Below are 5,420 nucleotides of genomic sequence, written 5' to 3'. Positions count from 1 at the left end.
TGCAAAACCAGCTTTATTCTTCCTCGAAAAGGAATAGCAAGGTTACTTATTGTAGAGGGATCTACCATTCTTCTATACACAGACAAAGCAAGCAGGGAGGGTCAGGGCCCAGTCACTGACCAAGTTATAATGTGCCCTGCGTCATCCATTGGGCAACTAGTGCTTTGCGCGTGGCAGCGGTCAGCTTGTAGTTGTTTCTGTGGTGTTGTGAATCTGCGGTTGCCTCGGCAATGGACAAGCAACCTTCAACAGACGTGGCAGTCACTCTTCTGTGTGTCGTCCAGTTGGGGAGGGTCTTAAAAGACTTTGGAAATCTCAAAAAATTGTCCAATACCAATATTAATTCCAAAGATACACTTCAAATATTTTTCCCCTCATTTCTTCTGACTCTACACGTTTTCCTGTTACAGTCAGTGAAGGCATCAGAATTTGAGGCCTGATCTGTCAGCTACGGTTCATCTGATGCTTTTTGCTTCCCTTGTTTTTAACGCCTATAGTAGCAAAATGTGAAAGGATAGCAATCAATGGCAGAATGCTGACCAGAGTGAGGTGAGTCAAGGGGCTCTATTGGTCTTTTTCAGAATCATGAAGCATAATGAGTGAAAGTAGTTTAATTAACTGTATTGTCTCTGTAGTATTGTGAATATCTGATACTGATCAAATTTCTTGAGATAGAAGCTTGCAACAGCCAATCTTTAAAACACGTGCCATTGCATGATGTGCATGTCTTTGAAATGGCTTTTTCCATGGACCTACAGTCACATACGGGACATTTCAGATTAACCACAGAATAAGTTGCTTATGTTTCCAGTTAATTTTCAGTAATGTATGAGACGTGTTGCAAACATCTTTTCGCATAAGAAAATATATTTACTGCTTATCCCACTAATCTGGTTTATTGTTTTCATTAATGGGCCTATATCTAATCAGGAAATGAATGTACAAAAGTGGGTGAGGGGTCAAAACTGGAAAGGCCAGAAAAAGCCGGTCGACAACCCAAAATGAAATACCAACGCAGAGTCAAAAAGCAATAGAAATGGTTGGTACACCAGAGGTTTAACATACATAAAGGATTTTTTTTGGAAGTGGAAAGAGTGCCAGACAGAGTGATGATTATGAAGCTGGAAATTGGAGGTGTGGTGATGAATGTTGTTAGTGCATATGCCCCGCAAGTTGGGTGTACAATGGATGAGAAAGAAGATTTCTGTAGTGAGTTGGATGAAGTGATTAACAGTGTACCCAAGGGACAGAAACTGGTGATTGGAGCGAATTTCAATGGACATGTCGGTGAATGGAACAGAGAAGATGAGGAGGTGATAGGTAGGCATGGTGTCATGGAGAGGAATGAAGAAGGTCAGATGATAGTGGATTTTACAAATAAGATGGGCATGGCTGTGGTGAATACATATTTTAAGAAGAGGGAGGAACATAGGGTGACATACAAGAGTTGAGGAAGATGCATACAATTAGATTATATCCTGTGCAGAAGAATCAATCTGACAGAGATTAAAGACAGCAATGTGGTGGCAAGGTAAGTGTAGTTTGACAGCATAGAATGGTGGTCTGTAGAATGACGCTGGAGATCAAGAAGAGGAGGAGAGTGAGGGGAGAGCCAAAGATCAAATGCTGGAAGTTGAAAAAGGAAGACTGCAAGGTTGAGTTTAGAGGGGAGGTAAGACAGGCATTGGGTGGCACTGAAGAGTTACCAGACAGTTGGGAAACTACAGCAGAAGTAGTAATGGTGACAGCAAGAAGGGTGCTTGGTGTTACATCTGGACAGAGGAAGGAGGAAAAGGAAACCTAGTGGTGAAATGGGAAAGAACGTGAGAGTATACAGAGGAAGAGGATGGTGATGGAGAAGTGAGATAATCAGAGAGATGCAGAAAATATACAAGAGTACAAGGAGATAAGGTGCAAGGTGAAGAGAGAGGTGGCGAAGGCTAAAGAAAAGGTATAAGATGAGTTGTATAAGAGGCTGGACACTAAGGAGGGAGAAAGGGACTTGTTCTAATTGGTTAGACAGAGGGATCGAGCTGGGAAAGATGTGCAGCAGGGTAGGATGATAAAGGATAAAGATGGTAACGTACTCACAAGCAAGGAGGGTGTGTTGAGAAGATGGAAAGAGTTCTTCAAGAGGCTGATGAATGAGAGAGAGAGAGAGAGAGAGAAGGCTGGATGATGTGGAGATAGTAAAGCAGGAAGTGCAATAGATTAGCAATGAAGAAGTAGGGACAGCTATGAAGAGGATGAATTATGGAAAGGCTGTTGGTCCAGATGACATTCCTGTGGAAGCAGGAAGGTGTTTAGGAGAGATGGCAGTGGAGTTTTTAATCAGATTGTTTAATGGAATCTTGGAAAGTGAGAGGATGCCTGAGGAGTGGAGAAGAAGTGTACTGGTACCGATTTTTTAGAATAAGAGGGGATGTGCAGAGCTGTAATAACTACAGAGGAATAAAACTGATGAGCCACAGCATGAAGTTATGGGAAAGAGTAGTGGAAGCTCAGTTAAGAACAGAGGTGATGATTAGTGACCAGCAGTATGGTTTGCTCTGAGGATGTTGATGGAGAAGTATAGAGAAGGCCAGAAGGAGTTGCATTGTGTTTTTATGAACCTGGAGAAAGCATATGACAGGGTGCCTCGAGAGGAATTATGGTATTGTATGAGGAAGTATGTGAGAGTAGCACAGGATATGCACAGAGGACATCTGACCATGGTGAGGTCTGTGGTAGGAGTGACGGACTCATTCAAGGTGGAGGTGGGATTACATCAGGGATCGGCTCTGAGCCCTTTCTTATTTGCAAGGGTGATGGACAGGTTAGCAGATGAGATAAGACAGGAGTCCCCATGGACTACGATGTTTGCTGATGACATTGTGATCTGTAGCGATAGTAGGGAGCAGGTTGAGGAGATCCTGGAGGGGTGGAAATATGCTCTGGAAAGGAGAGGAATGAAGGTCAGTAGGAACAACAAAGAATACATGTGTGTAAATGAGAGGGAGGTCAGTGGAATGGTGAGGAAGCAGGGAGTAGAGTTAGCGAAGGTGGAGAAGTTTAAATACTTGGTATCAACAGTACAGAGTAATGGGGATTGTGGAAGAGAGGTGAAAAAGAGAGTGCAGATTGCGTTGGTTTGGACATGTGCAGAGGAGAGATGCTGAGTATATTGGGAAAAGGATGTTAAAGATGGAGATGCCAGGCAAGAGGAAAAGAGGAAGGTCTAAGAGAAGGTTTATGGATATGGTGCTAGAAGACATGAAGGTGGTGGGTGTGTGTGAACTAGACGCTATATATCACCCAACCCAGCACAGACACTGAGGCACGTGTAAAAACACAAAAATACATTTATTTTTCTTCACCTGTGGGGCACGTCTTCCACGTGAACCCCATAGGCAATACACAGTCACAAAAGGACATAACTCAACACAAACAACCCTTCTTCTGGCACCACCACTCCTCCCAGGCAACCTTGTCTTCTTCCTCCCGATTCTGTTCCTGAGTGTTAGTTGCCAGTCCTTTTTATACCCCACCCGGAAGTGTTCCAGGTGCTTGACCATCTGGTTCCAATTGCACTTCCGGGTGGGGCTGAAAAGTTGTCCAGCTGGGCTGTGGAATTCCTGCAGCACTCCCTGGCGGCCACCCCAGCTCCCAACCGGGCTGTTGAGGACTCCATCTCCAATGGAGCCCTGCGGGAGTTTGAGGCATCACCGCCGGCCAGGGAGGCTGCCACCAAGCGTCCTGGGAGAGGTATTGAGTTGCTCATGGTTACTCCCCCGGAACATATGCAGCAGGGGCGTCCCGGCCGGGCATTGAACCCGGCCGCCTACCACAGTGTGACAGAGCAAGATGTAGAGGACAGGAAGATATGGAAAAAGATGATCCGCTGTGGCAAACCCTAATGGGAGCAGACGAAGGAAGAAGAATACTGTAATTCTGCAATCAATTCTGAATTCTTCACATCAATTGCTATTGTAATGACCTACTTTATAATCAGAAAGATCAGCATCAGAACTGTAAATAATTACTGAAATGTTGTTGAATAGTTTGTGTAACTTGGTTCCTACAGCACAAAGCCTGATGCTCACATCTGAATTTTTTATAACTTTATTTGACTGTGCAGAAAAGCTCTTTATAAATAAACTTTACTTACTTACTTTACTTACTCTTTTCCTTTGCATTGTCTTCCAAGGAGCATGAAAAAAAACAATGTTGTGTCAAAACATTAGCCTATAAACAAGTTGAAGGGAATGAAATTTAATGCGTTTTTATGCAGAGAGGGAATCACATCTCTGTTTTAACTACGCTTCGGTATCTAATCCTGACCAGTGACAGCAGGTAGCTGATACAAACCAGAAAGAAAAATTAAACAATTCTTTAATGCAAATATTCAGCACTGGCCCTCCTAAAATGAAACTACAATGCATTCTGTTCATTATTTTCATAATGTTTGCGGTTTTATATGTTTGTTACGTCAATGTACAATCCTCACTCTGACACACTAACACTGAGGACTTCACAACAAATCATTCAACAGCAGTGTGTCAACAAACATGATTGGGGATCCTTTAGAAGTAATTAAAAAAAATAATGATACATTTTATTTATATAGTGCCTTTTCCATTATACCAACAACAATAATCCTGTATAGGGCCTTTCTGGTACTGGAACTGCCAAGTCAGGAGTTTTCTTTCTTGTTAAATTTTCTTTCTTTTAAGTCAGTGTTTCCCAACCTTGGTTCTGGGGGCACACTGTGCCTGCAGGTTTTTGTTCCAACCAGATTCCTAATCAGTGACAACACTGATCTCATTTAATTAGCTGGTATTTTTTCTCTTATTTTAAATTCAGAAAAGCACAACAGCATGATTTTTATATTTATAAGACATTTAGAAATATTTCTAATTTTGCTATAGATTTAAATGCTTAACTCTCTTTTGTTGATTTCATTATATTTTGCCCTTTCTCTGTTCAGTATTCCCCCTGTGTTTGTATCTTATTAATGACAATTAAAAATGAGCACAGCAGACACCCAGGAAAACAACATTGAATAACCAAAGGCTGCAACTACTTTAGCGTCAGACCCACTAATTAGTAAATAATGGATTAATTAAACAATTAGAACACCAAGAAAAGTAGAATGAAAATCAAGATGAAAACACTGTTAAAAAAAAAAAAACATTATTCCCATTTAACTGCCTGGTATATATATATATATATATATATATATATATATATATATATATATATATATATATATATATATATATATACAGTGGAACCTCGGTTTGCAAGTAACTTGGTTTACGAGTGTTTTGCAAGACGAGCTAAAATCTATATATTTAAAATTCTTTTCGCGCTTGAAATGGAAATTATGTATGACCACGCGATATGGAAATTACGTATGACCACAGAACATATTATAGTAC

The sequence above is a fragment of the Erpetoichthys calabaricus genome, chromosome 2 (genome assembly GCF_900747795.2).
Source record: "Erpetoichthys calabaricus chromosome 2, fErpCal1.3, whole genome shotgun sequence".
NCBI lineage: Eukaryota > Metazoa > Chordata > Cladistia > Polypteriformes > Polypteridae > Erpetoichthys > Erpetoichthys calabaricus.
The sequence above is the reverse complement of the archived record's forward strand: the minus strand, read 5'-3'. Positions refer to the sequence as shown.